Source organism: Phocoena phocoena, chromosome 6 (assembly GCF_963924675.1).
Source record: "Phocoena phocoena chromosome 6, mPhoPho1.1, whole genome shotgun sequence".
Classification (NCBI taxonomy): Eukaryota; Metazoa; Chordata; class Mammalia; order Artiodactyla; family Phocoenidae; genus Phocoena; species Phocoena phocoena.
The window spans coordinates 72,897,753-72,918,893 of record NC_089224.1 but is presented as its reverse complement, the minus strand read 5'-3'; the positions used below and the strand labels follow the sequence as shown (position 1 = coordinate 72,918,893).

Here is a 21,141-nt window from a genome sequence, read left to right as displayed (position 1 = left end):
GGACTCACATACTTGTATGTTCATGGCAGCATTATTCACAATAGCCAAAAGGTGGGAGCAACACACATGTCCATCCACAGCTGAGTGGATAAGCAAAATGTGACATATACATACAATGGGATATTACGCAGCCTTAAAAAGGAATGGAACTCTGACACGTGCTACAATATAGATGACCCTTGAACGCGTTACGCTGAGTAAAATAAACTGACGCAAAAAATCAAATATTGTATGATTTTCCTTATATGAGGTACCTGGGGTAGTCAAATTTATAGAGACAGGAAATAGAATGGTAGTTGCCAGGGCCGGGGGAAAGTGGAAATGAGGAGTTATTGTTTAATAGGTACAGAGTTTTGGTTTACAAAGATGAGAAAGTTCTGGAGGTAGGTGATGGTGACGGTTGGACAACAAGGTGAATGTACTCGATGCCACTGAACTACACACTTAAACAGTTAATCTGGTAAATTTAATGTTATGTATATTCTATCACGAAAACCCCTCAGTAGATTCTCGTTTACTCCTTTTTCTTTCAATATATTATAATTACTCATTTTGATGTTGGAAACTGGCCACCAGGAACCCCTTCAAGCTACTCCTATTCCCTCTTGGACATGGCCATTTCCCTAAGGAGACCTGGTTCCGATTACAGAAACCAAGATCTGGATGCTAGGTTAGCTCATCACTACTTGGTTGTCATATGTTTCTCGCCCTTCAGTGGACAGAGTCAGGAGAACATAAACATACACACACACACGTGTGTTCATGCACACATACCCAGCACGTATACACACACGCACATGTACACGCACATACAAATCCATTCAGACTTATTAATCATTAGTCTCCGATTGAAATCCAATACCACATTTTCCCCACCTCACCTCATGTTTATCTCTCTTCTCCCATAGTAACAACTCTGATTCCCAACAATACCAGCATTTTACTCATTTGCTCTATTCTTCTTTTTTTAAGATTTTTGATGTGGACCATTTTTTTAAAGTCTTTATGGAATTTGTTACAGCACTGCCTCTGTTTTATGTTTTGGTTTCCCGGCCCCGAGGCATGTGGGATCCTAGCTCCCTGACCAGGGATCGAACCTGCACCCCCTGCATTGAAAGGTGAAGTCTTAACCACTGGACCGCCAGGGAAGTCCCCCCACTCGATTCTTCAGTAAACAAAATAGTTTCAGATTTATCACACCGATACCACAAATCATTTTTAAAACTAAAGAATAAAATTCACATCTTCGGATTCCTAGCAGTGCTAAATGCATTTTCTGGACCTATTTTCCTTCTTTTCTTACTGGGTGGGGAGGGTGAGACTGCGATCATGGTGGTACTGGTAGAGATGAAAAAGGAGAAAGAGAGGTGGGGGAGAGCGAGAGAGCAGCAGGTGGAGGAGAGAGAAAGAGAGAACAAGAGAGCTTTTCAACATTTAAAATTTTCACATGGCTAAACCCACTGAATAAGAGTGAGGTATAGAAGAGGTAGGAATTGGGCAGAGAGAGCCAAATTAATTCTTTTAAAAAAAAGAATCTGCTTTTCTGACTTTGGGAGTAAATGCTTTGTATGTTTACTTAAACAAGAAATAGTACATAAGGTTAGACTCAAGGAAAATAGAGGGAAAGACAGCTGTTTTTTATGAATTCCGATAAGATTTTATCCTGTGTGGAGAGTTCAGTTGCTACATTTGGCTTTGATGGTGACATTTTCTCAGACGTGGCATTCGATCCAGCATTCATGCTCTACGTGGTTGTTCTTGAAACGAGGAATTGATTTATTTTTAAAAGGTTCTCCTGGCTTTGGAAGAGAACCAAATGCCTCTTTCAAGTTGGGGAAATAACTTCCTTTTGAGACCTAACCTCTTTCTCACCCCAGCAAGCCATGTGGCCTTTTGTGTAGGAGTTGGGTAAGCATATTGAAACAAATTCTTTTTCTTCATTATTTAACTCTCAAACAAGCTGTTTTTCCCTGATATGAAGTATTCTAAGAGAGATGGTGAGATGGAAGTATAGACACTGTGGAACAAGTGTCCCAAGACCTATCTTTTAGTTACAGCCTGAGACCTACTAGCCCTGTGACTATAGATACCTCATGACTCTGACCTTCACCTCTTCAACTATGATATGAGTGCAAAAGCTGCTTTGGGTTTTTTCTTTGTTTTTTTCCATTTCGAATTTGTGCCCTATACACTTGCAAAAACTAGTTCAGGTGACATAAGAAATGACACATCTGTATCCACTCTGATAATGTCAGGGTAAATGATTAAGAGTTGTGAGACGGGAGGAGGAAGTGAGTGACATCAGAAACCCAAACAAGAGGGAGTTGCTGCCAATGAGCACAAAATATGTTTCTAACCCTTTGCTGTCCGATATGGTAGCCACTAGCCCCATGTGGCTACTGAGTCCTTGAAATGTAGCCAGTTTGAATCAAGATGTGCTGTGAATGTAAAATATACACTGGATTTCAAAGATAGTATAAATATAAGAAATTAAAATATCTCAATAACTTTTTACATTGATTATATGTTGATGTTTTGAATGTATTTTTAAAATATTTCATTAAAATTAATTTCTCTTTTAAAAAATTTTTAATGGCTCCTAGAAAATTTAAAATTCCCTAAGAGTTATTAGCATTACATAATTCCTAAACATCTCATTACATTTCTGCCAGTCAGTGCTATTTTCATCCAAGGCCAAAGGAAAAAAGAAAGGAAGGAGGGATATTGTGTTGCCAGCATGCCATACATCCATATAGAGCTGTTTTATATAAAGTAAGTTTTTATATAAAAATAAGGCAAAAATGGTGGTGCCTTGCTTTAACGGTAGTTCTTTATCCCTGTTGGAAAACCAAGTCTCAGTTCATGTCACTCTTTGTCGTATATGGGAATCTCCGATTAACAAACAAGGTGTGGCTCAAAATCTGCTAATTTATTCCTCCTTGATTCATTGATTCAGTCACACATCCATTTATTCATTTCACGAGTTTTATTCAGACACTGCTGTATCCTCAGAGTACAAAGATGAATTACGACTCAGTCCTGCCTAAGTCATCAGGGAGATACAGGAGGAGGAGAGAGCCAGCCATGTAGACTAGTAATTTACAACATAGCACGGCGAGCCCTGGTCTGGAGCTCTGTGCGAAATGTAACCAGAAAGGGGGAAAGGTGACCAAGACTTGGCTTGGCTTTGGGGTAATTCATGCTTTTATTACTCATATTGTTATTCAAAGAAGCTTCACCAAGTTTATTTAAAGAGTTTGCAAGATAGCAAATACAAACGTTAAAATAGTTTCTTTTTCAGCCTGCCTTCCAAAAGATCCTTATCGTAAATATGTATTCTTTATTCATCTGGCTGGGTCTACTTATGCCCTCAAATTTAGTCTGTTCACTAAGGTGTATCCTTGGTCAGACTTATTCTCTGTAAGAGCAGACATGGGTTACTTAGTGATGATCAGTTTATCAGAAGCCTGCTTCTCAGGGAGAGGTTCCCACTTGAGATTCCCCTGTTTGGATCCATACCTTAAATCTACATCAGCTCAGGCAAGGGCAAGTACAAATGATTGAGGACTTTTCCCTTGAGATGACCCAGTGAATTAATTTTGAGTAGAACAGACTACCTGAACTCCATAGCCCAGTAACGCCATGGCCTTCCTCAACAGGGGGCACAGTCAGTTGGATTAAATGCGGGCTTGTTTCCCATTTTAAAAAAAGCCGGAGGGAGATCATACTTTTGCAGGCTGTTTCTTTTGGTTAGGAACAAGCTGCAAACCTGGTCATGGTAACGAGTCTTCTCAGGAGATTTTTCCTCTTTAACCATTTCTGCTTTTGGCCTTCAGAAGAGGGCTCTGTGTGGTCTTGACAAGGTTGCCCTACAAGCTGAAGGCCTACGGGAAGCAGCTTCCCTGTGAAAGCAGGCCTCGTGAAATGAAGCTCTGGTTTGTATAGTCTCAAGTAAGTGATAAGATATTTAAGGCCTTTAAAAAATGACAGTGTTTATATGGGCCCTTGCAAAGAATTTCTGATGGAAGGTGGTGAAAAAGATTTGTTTCCATTACTCGTAGCTTAAGTTGGCTGTGATGGGAGTTGTTTAAATTCTCAATTCTTAGATGGAAACTTAACGAAAGTAGGTGATGAAGGCTGTTGGAATGGGTAGTTTGGGGCCAGAATGAGTAGAGAGGTGATAGCGTCTCGACAGGGCGACTGCGTGCTTGATTTTATACACACCCTGTCCATTGCCTTCTGCCCTGGAATCCTGGTGTCCTTGCTTGTGTGGGATGTAAATATCTTTGTGTACTTACTCAGTCAAGTTAGGTATTTGTTATATTTCCACAGAACATTTTTAGAAATCAATGCAAACACGTAGCTCCTGTCCAGAGGAATGGGGAAACGGGGAGGGACATTAACATGACATATTTCCTAAAGTCGATTTTCATTTAGCAAGTCCCTCTATATTTCTGTGGGAAGTTCAGTTGAAGCTTTTGAAATCATGGTACAGAAATGGTTCACTCGGTATGAAAGCATTTATTGGGTGCCTCCTATCCAGGCTCCTTGCCTTTTACATCATTTGCTCTCCCTAAAACTCCTTGAGGATCAACCCATGAGGACTGGTATTCATCACACCCTGATGGAAACAGTTGGTTAACCCATGAAGACCGGCATTCAGAACAGGTCCTGTCATGTTTGTGCATTAAAAACGAATGGGGGGACTTTCCTGGTGGTGCAGAGGTTAAGAATACACCTGCCGATGCAGGGGACACGGGTTTGAGCCCTGGTCTGGGAAGATCCCACATGCTGCGGAGCAGCTAAGCCCGTGCGCCACAACTACTGAGCCTGCGCTGTAGAGCCTGCGAGCCACAACTACTGAAGCTCACGTACCTAGAGCCTGTGCTCCGCAACAAGAGAAGCCACCGCAATGAGAAGCCCGCGCACCGCAACCAAGAGTAGCCCCCGCTCGCCGCAACTAGAGAAAGCGTGCACACAGCAACAAGGATCCAACACAGCCAAAAATAAATAACTTAAAAAAAATTAATTAAAAAAAAATGGGGACTTCTGCTTCTAGAAAAATGTAGTAGACGTATTTTTCCCTATTCCTCCTGTTAAGTACAACTTAAAGCCCTGGATGTTATGTGTAAAATAAATATAAGAAGACTCTAAAAGGCAGTGAGAAGAAGGAAGGCTAACAGAGACCTCAGGACCCAAGGAAGAACTAAGTGGAGAGTTTCCTGGGTTTCCATATTGCCTCATGTACTTCAGACTTGGGTCTGAAGATGGCAGTAACTTCACAATGCAACAGGCACAGATGAAAAAGCCCCCAACAAAGCTGCTCTCTCTAGCCAAAGACCAGGAAAAGTCCGCCTAACAAGACAGAAAACTTCAAAGCAATAGCCACTCTACTCCAGCCAAACACCATAAAAAACTGTGGTTCATCCCACTCATGCCAGCAAAAGGTCAGAGGGGAACTGAGACGTCCACCCTCACCAGGCTGTAACAAAATGCCCCAACCCCTTGGCTGGGACAGTGTCAGAGAAAGCCAGGACTTACATCCCCACAGGGAGGTAACAAGGGGCCCTTCCTCTCCCACTGGGTTGATGTCATAACAGGCCAAGTGGAGATTCAGGACTTTTATCACTGCCCAGCTGTGTTTTCAGGGTAGCTGAGATTTGTTTTAATCAGGTGTGGCAAGACATGCAGATACAGATATGATTCATGAAGGGAGAAGTTTATAATGACAGTTCCCTAGAAACAGGAGGCACACCACACCAAGCAGGGCCACACAGGGAATCACCGGGGTGGGTCAGGAGGCAGAAGGAGCAGGAGAAAATTTGGTAAGAGTCTTTATTGTGGTTTCCATGCAAAGGAATGGAAGAGGCAGGGGAAGTAGGTTAAGGATTGGCTAGTTTGAATAATTTCTGCTGGGCTGTGTAGGGCTTGTTCTGAGTTGCCTGATACCTGGTCCTGGGGTATTTAGAGCAGAGGAACAGAGTCCCAATGTATAAGTGCCCAGTAGAGGAGGTGGTCGTAGGTTTGGGCTCTGGATTTGTTGGCTTGTATGTGAAAGTTGCTCTCACAGGGGAGTGATTTATTTTCTCTAGGAATTGACTAGCTCTGGGGGGGCCGTTCCTCCCGGGTCAGCAAGGCCCTAAGATGTCAAAGTACCATAAAATGAAAGGCATGGTTAATACAAGGAGTAACAAGGCCACCCCTCCCAGCGGTGGTGTGGGTGGAGATCACGTGGGGATCAGTAATGAGTCTCTCCTAGCTCTCCCAGCAGAGAAGTGTCAGTGGAGGTCGGGAGGGAGCTGGGACTCCCATCCTTACTCTGCATTATCAAGGAGCCCTGGCCACCTCCATTGCCAGAGCAGGGTGCACCCGTTAAAACAGAATTCAGAGTCTCATAATATAATATGCAAAATGTCCAGGTTAATTGAAAATCATTCATCATGCCAAGTGTCTGGAAGATCTCAAACTGAATGAAGAAGACAGTATATGTCAACACCAAGGTGCCTGAGATGTTAGTATCATGATGACAAGATTTGAAAGCAGCCAAGATCAAAATACATCAATGAGCAATTACAAACATGCTGGAAACAAAGATTCAACAACAAAAAAATAAAAGTATAAAGAAGAACCAAATGGAAATTTTAGAACTACAGAATACAGTAACCAAAACAAAATACTCAATGATCGGCTTAACAGCAGCATGGATGAGACAGGGGAAGATGCCATGAACTAGAATATAGAATAATAGAAATTACACAGTCTGAGCAACAAAGAGAAAGTAGACTTTAACATCATGTTAAAAGGATGAAAACACAACCTACAAACAGGGAGAGAATATTTTCGAACCATATATCTGACAAAAGACTGGAACTAGAATGTTTCAAAAATTCTCAAAACTCAGCACTAAAAAAAATAAATAAGCAATCCAATTAGAAAATAGACAAAAGACGTAAAGAGACATTTCACTGAAGAAGACATACAGATGACAGATAAGCCCATGAAATGATGTTCAACATCATTAGCCGTTAGGGAAGAGCAAATTAAAATCACAATGAGGGCTTCCCTTGTGGCTCAGTGGTTGAGAGTCCGCCTGCCGATGCGGGGGACATGGGTTCATGCCCCGGTCCGGGAGGATCCCACATGCCGTGGAGCGGCTGGGCCCGTGAGCCATGGCCGCTGAGCCTGCGCGTCCGGAGCCTGTGCTCCGCCACGGGAGAGGCCACAGCAGTGAGAGGCCCGCGTACCGCAAAAAAGAAAAAAAAAAAAATCACAATGAGATATCTCATCAGAATGGTTAAAATAAAGAGTAGTGACAACACCAAATGCTGGGGAAAATGTGGAGAAACTGGATCACTCACACACTGCTCACGGGAAGGTAAAATGGTACAGCTACTCCGGAAAGCAGTTTGGCAGTGTCTTAAACAAATTAGTATGACCATACAACCCAGCAATTGCACTCCTGGACATTCATCCCAGAGAAATGAAAACTATGTTCACACAAAAGGTTTCATGGAAATGTTCATAGCCACTTTATTTGTACTAGCCCCAAACTGGAAACAACCCAGATATCTTTCTCAGGTGCATGGTTAAACTGTGGTGCATCTATACCATGGAATACTACTCAGCAGTAAATAGGAAGGAACTGTTGATATGCAGGGTGAATAAAGCCAATCCTAAAAGGTTACATGCTATATGATTCTGCTTATATAGTGTTCTTAAAATGACATACTTACAGAAATGGAAAAAAGATTCTTCTCTATTTTTTTATTGAAGTATAGTTGATTTACAGTGTTGTACTAATTTCTGTTGTACAGCAAAGTGATTCAGTTATACACATGTATACATTCTTTTTTTTTAATTCTTTTCCATTATGGTTTATCCCAGGAGATTGGATATAGTTCCCTGTGCTATACGGTAGGACCTTGTTGTTTATCCATTCTAAATGTAATAGTTTGCACCTGCTAACCTCAAATTCCCAGTCCATCACTCTCCCTCCCCCACCCCTTGGCAACCACAAGTCTGTTCTCTGTGTCTGTATGTTTCTGTTTTGTAGATAGGTTCATTTGTGCCATATTTTAGATTCCACATATAAGTGATATCATATGGTATTTGTCTTCTTCTTTCTGACTTACTTAACTAGAGATTATCACACTAAGGGTCATCCATATTGCGGCAAGTGGCATTATTTTGTTCTTTTTTATGGCTGAGTAGTATTCCATTGTATGTATGTACCAGATCTTTATCATTAGTCTGTCAGTGGACATTTAGGTTGTTTCCATGTCTTGGCTATTGTGAATAATGCTGCTATGAACATAGGGGTGCATATGTTTTTTTGAATTCTAGCTTTGTCTGGGTATATGTCCAGGAGTGGGATGGCTAGATCATATGGTAATTCTATTTTTAGTTTTCTGAGGAACCTCCGTACCGTTTTCCATAGTGGCTGCACCAACTTACACTCCCACCAGCAGTGCAGAAGGGTTCCCTCTTCTTCACACCCTCTACGGCATTTGTTATTTGTAGAGTTTTTAGTGTTGGCCATTCTGACTGGTGTGAGGTGGTACCTCATTGTAGTTTTGATTTGCATTTCTCTGATAATTAGTGATGTTGAGCATCTTTTCATGTGCCTACTGGCCATCTATATGTTTTCTTTGGAGAAATGTCTATTATGAAGACTCTTCTGCCCATTTTTCGATTGTGTTTTTTTTTGTTGTTGAGTTGTATGAGCTGTTTGTATATTTTGGAGATTAAGCCCTTGTCGGTTGGATCATTTGCAAATATTTTCTCCCATTCTGTAGGTTGTCTTTTTATTATTTTATGGTTCCCTTTGCTGGGGCAAAAGCTTGTAAGTTTGATTAGGTCCCATATGTTCATTTTTGTTTTTAAGAAGTGGAAAAAAGATTAATAGTCATCAGGATGGGATGGGGCCGGGATGAAAGTGGTTGTGGCTATAAAAGGACAACGTGAGGGATTTTTTTTTTTTTGGCCATGCCATGCGACTTGTGGGATCTCAGTTCCCAGACCAGGGATTGAACCCTTGCCATGGCAGTGAAAGCCCAGAATCCTAACCAGCAGGACACCATGGAACTCCCAACATGAGGGATCTTTGTGATGATGGAGATGTTCTATATCCTGACTGTATTAGTCTTGATATCCTAGTTGTTGGAGGAAACCGGGTAAAGGATACACAGGACCTCTCTGTATTATATTTTTTACAACCACATGTGAATCTACAATTATATCAAAACAAAAAGTTTGAATTAAAAAATGGTTATATACCCTTCCTCTCAGTGTAGGTTCACTCCCCAAAATTCATCCTAAAGAAATAATCAGAGATTGGCACAAAGAGCATCGATCCTAAATATTTAACAGGAGAAAGATTAAATTATGGCATATCCATGGGTTAAATACTATGTAGACAACAAGAATCATATTCCAGAATGTTCATTTTATTTTCCTTAGTCTTATTTTTTAAATGTACATATGTTATTGTAGCCCTTTTTGTATGCATGTTTTGCTTTACAATAGACTAAAAACATTCAAAAATGTTCAGTCTACTTAATAACGTAAGATGTACACAGTCTAAATGGAGAAAACACAATATTTAGTTCTCTGCAGTACAGTCATGAGTTTTTTAAAAAAGTAATATATAATTCATAAAATACTGAAGGAGATTTACCAAAATGTTAACAGTGGACTTCTCTGGTGATGGTGAAGGTTTTGTATTTCTTAATCATCCTTCTGATATTTTCCAGAATTTTACAGTGAGCTTTTATAATTATGAAAAATGGAATGAGCTTTTGAAATCAGGGAACAATACAAATGTTATTTAACAGAGCAGTGGTCTGACAGGGATGCTTAAAGGTGGCGGGGCTGAAAGGGCTTGGGGGGAACCGCGTGACTAAATTACTCAGCCTTTCCTTAATACCATCTCATGTTTCCCATATGTTTGTGGAATTCCCCACATAGTAGCATTTTACTTATTATTCTTTCCAATCTAGAACATGCTTGACGTTTGCTCCCCTCATTTCAGGCCAAGGTGCCAGAAAATTCTGCTCATGTAATTCCTCACAGCTGTGAGCATTTCTCTACCAGTCTGTGGACTCTTCTATGTCTTATCCAGTGTCCTGGACACTTGTATGGCCAGGAAGCTTGGTAGAATGGGAAGGAGGGTGGAGGCGAAGGAGTGAAAGGATGGATCCACTCATGGCCTGTGGTCTGTCCTTCGTCATGTGATCCTAGGAGCTGTACCACACAAAGCCAGGAGGACCAGACAGGCCCGTCAGTGCCGCTTACACTGGTCATTATGCTGTGGGAAAAGCTGAGCTCACGGGCACCTCAGTGTGGGGAGATCTCGGGGCTTTGAGACCAACATCAAGACTCAGTGAAACTATGGCATTCCCTCAGAGCCACGAACTAGTAATCAAAACCATTACTTTACAGACACAGAAAACACTGTTACCAAAGGGGAAAAATGGGGGAGGGATAAATTAGGAGAATGGGATTAACAGATACACACTACTATATATAAAATAGATAACCAACAAGGATTAACCGTATAGCACAGGGAACTATATTCAATATCTTATAATAACCTATAATGGAAAAGAATCTGAAAAAGAATATATATATATAAATACATATATAAACTGAATCATTTTGCTGTACACCTGAAACTAACACAATATTGTTAATAAAAAAGACAGAGACACCATTTCACACCTACAAAAAAAATCCCTAGAACAAAACCTATTATTTTACAGAGGTGTGACTGTGTTCTGTGCTCACTACATACCAGGCATCATCTAAGTTCTTCCACGTTAAATCACATTCTCCCCACAATGATCCTAGGACGTGGGTCCTAGGAGCCATCCATTCACTGACTATACTGTATACTGACTTCCAATGATGGGCCCAGCCCTATTTATGGTGTGTTGTTAGATTTGTGAATAAAATAGACCTAAATCCTTGCCTTGGTGCAGCTGGTCTTCATTAGGGCTAACTGACAGATGACAAACTGAGAAACAAAGAAGTTAAGTCATTTGCCATGACACATCAATGGCAGTGTCTGGATTTGACCGAGAACAGCCCAGCTTCAGAGGCTTAGGCCTCGGTCACCATCATAGGAGCTTTCCAGGTCCAGCAATCCCAAGTTTCAGTGCTCGGATGGGGCGGTACTAGCTCCCATTATCATTTATGCTAATTAGTGTTGCCAAATGAGAATTACAGCTGGTAGTTTTTTGTATGCTTTATAGATCATAAATATATGCATATAAATATGTTGGAGTGTAAATACATTTATGTTTGATCAGTTTAATTCATCCAGTATTTATTTATTATTATATGTGTCAGGCACATGGTCCCTACTCTCAAGAAATTCACAGTTGAGCGGAGAAGGCAAGTAAGTCAACAATTATTATACAGCTGTGAAATGTATAATAGCACTAAGTTCAAAGCGCTGAGGAGGCACAGCAAAGGCACACAGACTCAGCCCTGGGAGGCTGGCAGCTCAGGCATGTCGTGTATTCATTTCAAAGTTAAATAAATGGGCTTGGAGAGGCTAAGTGTCCTGCCCATGGTTACATTGCTAGGAGCTGGAGGAGCTCTGATTTGAAACCAGGATTTCTGACTGTTGGTCTAGCATGGTCTTTGTCTCCGCAGAGGTGCAATTTCTGAGTGTCCACATCAGGCCCTAATCAGCTGTGGACAAAGAAGGAGCCAAAGGGTACGTCAGATCCAGTTCTTTCTACCCTCAACGTCTTAGGTTCTAAGTCTAACCTGATCTTCTGGAAAGAGCTGGACTTTGAGACAAGGCCAGGATGCTTTATCATTCGTGCCAACCTCACTCAGTGGAGTCCTGGGTGGAGATCTCTTCTAAGGTTCATGGGAAAGAACGAATAGTCCATGAAAGGCATCTGCCATGGAGGGGAAAGTAAAAAGCAGAGGATACAAATTCCAAATTAGAGAATTGAGTGCCATTTCAAGAGGGCGGTTACCTCTGGAGAGAAAGAGAAGAATACAAAGCAGAGGGCTACCTAGGAAGCTGCAGTGTGATATTAAGACCTAAAGCAAAAAACATAAAATGTTGTGATTTGACAAAGCAGGAGAGTGGATACAAAAACATTTGTTATATTATTCTTTTTTTTTAATTGGAGTAAAATTGCTTTACAATGTTGTGTTAGTTTCTGCGGTACAATGAAGTGAATCAGCTATATGTATACCTATATCCCCTCCCTCTTAGACCTCCCTCCTCCCCTTCCCCTCCTTTCTAGGTCATCACAGAGCACCGAGCTGAGCTCCCTGTGCTATATAGCAGGTTCCCACTAGCTAGCTATTTTACACATGGTAGTGTATTTATGTCAAACCTAATCTCCCTATTCGTCCCGCCCTCTGCTTCCCGCCCTGTGTCCACATGTCCGTTCTCTATGTCTTCGTCTCTATTCCTGCCCTACAAATAGGTTCATCTGTACCATTTTTCTGGATTCCACATATATGCATTAATATATGATATTTGTTTTTCTCTTTCTGGCTTACTTCACTCTGTGTGACTGACTCTAGGTTCATCCACATCTCTACAAATGGCCCAATTTTGTTCCTTTTTATGGCCGAGTAATATTCCATTGTTTATATATACCACATCTTCTTTATCCATTCATCTATCGCTGGACATTTAGGTTGTTTCCATGTCCTGGCTATTGTAAATACTGCTGCAGTGAACATTGGGGTACATGTGTCCTTTTGAATTATGGTTTTCTCAGGCTATATGCACAGTAATGGGATTGCTAGGTCCTAAGGTAGTTGTATTTTTAGTTTTTAAGGAACCTCCATACTGTTCTCCATAGTGGCTGTATCAATTTACATTCCCACTAACAGTGCAAAAAGGTTTCCTTTTCTCCACACCCTTTCCAGCATTTATTGTTTGTAGATTTTTTGGTGATGGCTATTCTGACTGGTGTAAGGTGATACCTCATTGTAGTTTTGATTTGCATTTCTCTAATAATTAGTGACGTTCAGCATCTTTTCATGTGCCTCTTGGCCACTGGTATGTCGTCTTCAGTGAAATGTTTATTTGTGTCTTCCACCCATTTTTTAATTGGGTTGTTTGTTTTTTCAATATTGAGCTCCATGTATATTTTGGAGATTAATCCTTTGTCCATTGCTTCATTTCCAAATATTTTCTCCCATTCTGAGGGTTGTCTTTTCCTCTTGTTTATGGTTTCCTATGCTGTGCAAAAGCTTTTAAGTTTCATTAGGTCCCATTTGTTTATTTTTGTTTTTATTTTCATTACTCTAGGAGGTGGATCAAAAAGGATCTTGCTGTGGTTTATGTCAAAGAGTGTTTTTCCTGTGTTTTCCTCTAAGAGTTTTATAGTGTCCAGTCTTACATTTAGGTCTTTAATCCATTTTGAGTTTATTTTTGTGTATGGTGTTAGGTAGTGTTCTAATTTCATTCTTTTACCTGTAGCTGTCCAGTTTTCCCAGCACTTATTGAAGAGGCTGTCTTTTCTCCATTGTATATTCTTGTCTTCTTTATCAAAGATAAGGTGACCATATGTGCATGGGTTTATCTCTGGGTTTTCTATCCTGTACCATTGATCTATATTTCTGTTTTTGTGTCAGTACCATGTTGTTTTGATTACTGTAGCTTTGTAGTATAGTTTGAAGTCAGGTAGCCTGATTCCTCCAGCTCCGTTTTTCTTTCTCAAGATTGTTTGGCTATTCGGGATCTTTTGTGCTTCCATATGAATTGTAAAATTTTTTGTTCTAATTCTGTGAAGAATGCCATTGGTAGTTTGATAGGCATTGCATTGAATCTGTAGATAGCTTGGTTAGGGTAGTCATTTTCACAATATTGATTCTTCCAATCCAAAAACCTGGTGTATTTCTCCATCTGTTTATGTCATCTTTGATTTCTTTCATCCGTGTTTTCTAGTTTTCTAAGTACAAGTCTTTTGCCTCCTTAGGTAGGTTTATTCCTAGGTACTTTATTCTTTTGCGACGGTAAATGGGATTGTTGCGATGGTAAATGGGATTGTTTCCTTGATTTCTCTTTCTGATTTTTCATTGTTAGTGTATAGGAATGCCAGAGATTTCTGTGCATTAATTTTGTATCCTGCAACTTTACCAAATTCATTAGTTGATTAGTTCTAGTAGTTTTCTGGTGGCATCTTTAAGATTTTCTATGTATAGTATCATGTCATCTGCAAACAGTGACAGTTGTACTTCTTCTTTTCCAATTTGTATTCCTTTTATTTCTTTTTTTTCTCTGATTGCCATGGCTAGGACTTCCAAAACTATGTTGAATAAGAGTGGCGAGAGTGGACATCCTTATCTTGTTCCTGATCTTGGTGGAAATGCTTTCAGTTTTTCACCATTGAGTATGATGTTTGCTGTGGGTTTGTCCTATATGACCTTTATTATGTTGAGGTAGGTTGCCTCTATGCCCATTTTCTGGAGAGTTTTTACCATAAATGGGTGTTGAATTTTGTCAAAAGCTTTTTCTGCATCTATTGAGATGATCATATGTTTTTTTTTTTTTTTTTTTTGAGGTACGCGGGCGGGCCTCTCACCGTTGTGGCTTCTCCCGCCTGTGGAGCACAGGCTCCAGACACGCAGGCTCAGCGGCCATGGCTCACAGGCCCAGCCGCTCCGCGGCATGTGGGATCCCCCCGGACCAGGGCACGAACCCGTGTCCCCTGCATAGGCAGGCGGACTCTCAACCACTGCGCCACCAGGGAAGCCCGATCATATGGTTTTTATTCCTTAATTTGTTAATATGGTGTGTCACATTGATTCATTTGTGTATATTGAAGAATCCTTGCTTTCCTGGGATAAATGCCACTTGATCATGCTGTATGATCCTTTTAACATGCTCTTGGATTCTGTTTGCTAGTATTTTGTTGAGGATATTTGCATCTATGTTCACCAGTGATATTGGTCTGTAATTTTCTCTTTTTGTGATATCTTTGTCTGGTTTTGGCATCAGGGTGACAGTGTCTTCGTAGAACGAATTGGGGAGTGTTTTTCCCTCTGCAATTTTTTGGAAGAGTTTGAGAAGGATGGGTGTTAGCTCTTCTCTAAATGTTTGATAGAATTCACCTGTGAAGCCATCCGGTCCTGGACTTTTGTTTGTTGGAAGATTTTTAATTACAGTTTCAATTTCATTACTTTTGATAGGTCTGTTTATATTTTCTAATTCTTCCTGGTTCTGTCTTAGAAGGTTGTACCTTTTTAAGAATTTGTCCATTTCTTTGTGGCTGTCCATTTTATTGGTATATAGTTGTTTATAGTAGTCTCTTATAATCCTTTGTATTTCTGCAGTGTCAATTGTGTTTTCTCCTTTTTCATTTCTAATTTTACTGATTTGCATCTTATTTCTTTTTTTCTTGATGAGTCTGGCTAAAGGTTTATCACTTTTATCTCCTCAAAGAACCAACTTTTAGTTTTATTGATCTTTGCTGTTGTTTTCTTCATTTCTATTTCATTTATTTCTGCTCTGATCTTTATGGTTTCTTTCCTTCTACTAACTTTGGGTTTTCTTTGTTCTTCTTTCTCTAGTTGCTTTAGGTGTAAGGTTAGATTGTTTATTTGAGATTTTGCTTGTCTCTTGAGGTGAGGTTAAATTGCTATAAACTTTCCTCTTAGAACTGCTTTTGCTGCATACCATAGGTTTTGGATCATCGTGTTTTCATTGTCATTTGTTTCTATATATTTTTTAATTTCTTCTTTGATTTCTTCAGTGATCTCTTGGTTACTTAGTAGTGCACTGTTTAGCCTCCTTGCATTTCTGTTTTTTACAGTTTTTTTCCTGTAATTGATTTCCAATCTCATAGCGTTGTGGTCAGAAAAGTTGCTTGATACAATTTCAATTTTCTTAAATTTTCTGAGGGTTGATTTGTGGCCCAACATGTGATCTCTCCTGGATAATATTCCATGTGAGCTTGAGAAGAAAGGATATTCTGCCACTTTTGGGTGGAATGTCCTATAAATATCAGTTAAATCTATCTGGTCTATTGTGTCATTTAAAGGTTGTGTTTCCTTATTTATTTTCTGTTTGGATGATCTGTCCATTGGTGTAAGTGGGGTGTTAAAGTCCCCTACTATTATTGTGTTATTGTTGGTTTCCCCTTTTATGGTTGTTAGCATTTACCTTATGTATTGAGGTGCTCCTATGTGGGGTGCATAAGTATTTATAATTGTTATATCTTCTTCTTGAGTTGATCCCTTGATCATTATGTAACGTCCTTGTAGTTATCTATTGTAACAGTCTTTATTTTAAAGTCTATTTTATCTGTTACAAGTATTGCTACTCCAGCTTTCTTTTGATTTCCATTTGCATGGAATACCTTTTTCCATCCCTTCACTTTCAGTCGGCATGTATCCCTAGGTCTGAAGTGGGTCTCATGTAGACAGCACATATATGGGTCTTGTTATTGTATCCATCCAGCCAGTCTGTTTCTTTTGGTTGGAGCATTTAATCCATTTACATTCAAGGTTATTATCGATGTGTATGCTCCTATTACCATTTTCTTAATTGTTTGGAGTTTGTTTTTGTGGGTCTTTTTCTTCTCTCTGCTTCCTGTCTAGAGAAGTTCCTTTATCATTCGTTGTAAAGCTGGTTTGGTGGTGCTGAATTCCCTTAGCTTTTGCTTGTCTGAAAAGCTTTTGATTTCTCTGTTGAATCTGAATGAGATCCTTGCTGGGTAGAGTAATCTTGGTTGTAGGTTTTTCTCTTTCATCACTTTAAGTATATCTTGCCACTCCCTTCTGGCCTGCACGGTTTCTGCTGAAAAATCAGCTGTTAACCTTATGGGGATTCCTTTATATGTTATTTGTTGCTTTTCCCTTGCTGCTTTTAATATTTTTTCTTTGAATTTAATTTTTCTTAGTTTGATTAATATGTGTCTTGGTGTATTTCTCCTAGGGTTTGTTCTATATGGGACTCTCTGCGCTTCCTGGACTTGGGTGACTATTTGCTTTCCCATGTTAGGGAAGTTTTCCACTGTAATCTCTTCAAATATTTTCTCAGACCCTTTCTTTTTCTCTTATTCTTCTGGGGCCCCTATAATTCGAATGTTGGTGTGTTTAGTGTTATACCAGAGGTCTCTGAGATTGTCTTTAATTCTTTTCATTCTTTTTTCTTTACTCTGCTCCTCAGCAGTTATTTCCACCATTCTGTCTTCCAGTCCACTTACTCATTCTTCTGCCTCAGTTATTGATTCCTTCTACTGTATTTTTTCATTTCAGTTATTGTGTTGTTCATCTCTGTTCGTTAGTTCTTCTAGATCTTTGTTAAACATTTCTTGTATTTTCTCAATCTGTGCCTTCATTCAATTTCTGAGGTTCTGGATCATGTTTACTATCATTACTCTGAATTCTTTTTCAGGGAGGTTGCCTGTTTCCTCTTCATTTACTTGGTTTTGTAGGTTTTCACCTTGCTCCTTCATCTGTGACATATTTTTTTGTCATCTCTTTTATTTTTTCTTTGATGGGTGGGATTGTGTTCCCGTTTTACTGGTTTTTTTGCCTGAGGCTTCCAGTGCTAGAGTTTTTAGGCTCTTGGGTAGAGCTGGGTCTTGGTGCTGAGATGAGGACCTCTGGGAGACCTCACTCCATGACTGTTCCCTGGGGTCTGAGGTTCTCTGTTAGTCCAGTGGTTTGGACTCGAAGCTCCCACTGCAGGAGCTCTGGCCCGACCCCCAGCTCGTGAATCGAGATCCTGCAAGCTGCATGGGGAGGTAAAAAGGAAAAAAAAAAAAAGCACCAGAACAATAACAAAGAGTAAAAAATAAAATTAGATTAGAAAACTAGCAGTTATGTTAGAAAGAATAAAAAATCGAAATAGAGATGAAACAGTGACTGGAAGGTAAGACAGAACCATAATGGTAAAAAAGAGGAGAAAAAGAAAAAAAAAGCCAGGAAAGACCTTGGCTGTGGGTAGCAGGACTTAGGCAGGGGCCAGTTTAGGTGGTAGGCGGAGCCTATGCTTAGGACACACAGGGCAGGAAAAGGCCCGGGGGGGGGGGGGGGGGGGGGGTGGAGGTGGGGCTTAGGCTCAAGGCAGCAGGAGGGGCCACAACAGGAGGGGCCCAGGAGGGCGGAGGACAAGTTTCAGGACCCCAGCAGGCTCACTGGGCCCGAGTGGGTGGGGAAAACACTAGGCCTGTTCTCCTCTGATCCTCTGATCCTGGACGGCCCCTCCCTGTTGACCTCTCTTCTTCTTCTCCCCCTTCCCTCCCTACTATGCCTGTGGAACCCACCTGGCCAGAGGGGACTCTGGAAGGCAGGGGACCCAGCCTGGCAGCCTAGCAGGCTTCCTGGGCTGAGTGGGTGGGGGAAATGCCCTCTGTGCCTCCCCTGATCCTCCAATCCCACAGGGCTCCCCCCGACCTACACCCCTAGGACCCACGTGGCCTGGAGGGGGCCTTGGATACAGGACCCGGCCTGGGAGCCCAGCAGCCTTCCTGGGGCTGAGTGGGTGGGAGAAACGCCTGCTGCACTTTCTGTGATCCTCCAGGCCTGGTGGCCCGCCCCCCCACCATCTGCCTCTCCTCCTCTTCCCCCCTCTTCCCTCGCTCCCAGCCCCTAGGACCCACAGGCCAGAGGGTGCCCCAGAGAATGGAAGACCAGGCCCGGGAGCCCAGCAGGCTTCCCGGGGCCCAAGTTGGAGGGGGAAACACCCGCCGCGCCTCCCCTGATCCTCTGGTCCCAGAGGGTCCCTCCCACCTGGCTCTCTTCTTCTCCCCCCAACCTCCCTCCTATGCCCCTAGGACCAGTAAAGCCTGGAAGGAGCCTTGGACGGCAGAGGACCTGGCCGGGGAGCCCTGCAAGCTTCCTGGGGCCAATTGGGCAGGGGAGATGCTAGGCGTGCTCCCCCTGATCCTCTGAGTCCCCAAGGGTTCTTCCAAGCGTGGGAACCCCTCCCCACTCCCAGCCACCCCTCAGGTGCACCGGTCCTGTCTGGCCTCCACTTCTCCTCCCCCTCCACTCCCCCTCGTCCTACCGAGTCGCTCAGGGGTTCCTCCCGTCTCCTTGGGCGTCAAGGTCCCCCACCAGCGTCCGGCAGGCACCCTAGTTGTGGGGAAATGTGAACTCCGCCTATGTGTTTCTTTATACCTTTCTGTTTGCTTGAAATATTCCATTAAAAACTCAAAGCATCATGAGTGTGGCATAAAATGTGAATGAATCCCAACTCACAGTAAGCACTTTACTGATTTTCAGTAACCTTGACCTTTCCTGAACAGACTGATTGTTTCTGTAAGGTCTGGTACAAATGTCACTTCGTCCATGCAAACAGCTCTGATTCCCTATTGTGGCAGAAAGAATGTCCCCATGAATTCCTGCCATACAAATTAGTACCTCTTTTTTTTGGCAGATCCAGGTGCCATCTCTGCTACTGCGCTGTCTGCTCCGTGCTCCCCACAGCCCACAGTCCTGGGCATTGCTCAGAGAGCTCTCTGTCGGTTTGCTAAATGGAAAAGCAAGCCTCTGATGCCAGAGGTGGAAGCCAGTTGTTCAGTAGTTTTAGCTCCAAAAGCTTCAAAGTTTTACTTCCTTGAGTGGGTACTATGGATGAATGTTGGCAATATCAAATGTGAAATCATGGAAGGAAAATGGACCAAGCACACCCTCCCAGCACCAGCAGCGAGGGCAAAGGAACTGACGTGGTTGGTGCCCTCTCCGATGGGAGATCCCTTACCCTTCTCTCACAGCCATTCCTATTCCTGGGCCACAGGGGCTGCTTAGGAACATCTCAGGAGTTTAGACTGTCCTTAAACGTTTATGGATCTGAGCTCTGAATAAGCAGGGCATTCTAGGGTAAAGCTCTTCTTGAAGGGACTTAGTAACAAGTAGTTAAAGAACTTTATGTTATGTCCTGTGAGAACTTAACTCTTGTACCTGTGGCTTTAGATGAATCAACCAAGGGGAAAGTAACCCAGCCAGTGTTCATACTTTGACCATGCAGGCAGATTACATAAAAGTTTCCTAAAAGTCAACTGTTTTAAAAAACAGTATTTTTCCACTATCGTGATTTGAAATGTCATTGTTTACCAAAGGAAGGAAAAACAGTAAATTCCTTCCTTATTTACTCACCTTCAGAGGGAACAGTAATATTCCAAGAGCAGTGTAGATGTGCTACCCCTCCACCCCAGAGCACTTCCTAATGCAGAAGGTGTCACAGACATCACTCCTGGTTGCTTTGGGTCCAGTCATGTAGAACAAGTCCAGGGTCTCCTTGGTATCATGCACCTTCTCCATTCCTTTCATGAAATGTTACCCTCTCTGGGAAGAAAGCCGACTAATTAAGGATATGGTTTTTAATTGTTTAATAGAGCAAGTAGCCTTTTGTGTTTGGCTAAGTCATCTCAGAACAACTTGTTTTTAAAGAAATAGAGCATTAAATACAGTTGAAGTCCCTTGTGTATACTTTCTCCTTCTCATTTGCTTCCTTTTTGTTTGTTTGTTTTTCGTTTTTTGTTTTTGCTGTATGCGGGCCTCTCACTGTTGTGGCCTCTCCCGTTGCGGAGCACAGGCTCCGGACACGCAGGCTCAGCGGCCATGGCTCACGGGCCCAGCTGCTCCATGGCATGTGGGATTTTCCTGGACCGGGGCACGAACACATGTCCCCTGCATCAGCAGGCAGACTCTCAACCACTGCGCCACCAGGGAAGCCCTCATTTGCTTCCTTTTTTCAGACTATGACCTGAAGTGGATTTCTCAGAGTCCCTAAAGGTGTAGAGCATCCTGTTTTCTTATTTATTATGAAATATTCTAAGCATGTAGCAATCTGTAGAGAATAAAATAAATATCTTTGTGCCCACTTTGTCAAAACCTGTTGGCCACATTTGCTACATAGTTGGGGAAAGTAATATTAACTGCTGTAACAAGCAGTCCCAAAATCTCAGTGGCTCAACACAATAGAAGTTTATATCTTGTTCATACAATATTCCTGTACTTCATCAGGCAGCTTTCCAGCAAGCAGCGACTCAAGGATCCAGGGTACATTCTTATCATGCTTCTGCCATCTTCAACATGGTATCTCCAAGTCAGTGTGGCACAGAGGGCCAACAAATTAAGAAGTTTCCTTGCAACAACTCTGTACTATGGCAGGTGAGAAGAATTTGTTCTTGGCTAGTTAGCTAC

At 41.7% G+C, this 21,141-nt stretch overlaps 1 protein-coding gene across 1 annotated transcript in view; it reads left to right on the top strand.

Moving 5' to 3' along the window:
- Nucleotides 1–21,141, top strand: part of GNA14 (G protein subunit alpha 14) — a 193,576-nt gene that overhangs the window by 120,797 nt on the left and 51,638 nt on the right. The window lies entirely within an intron of this gene.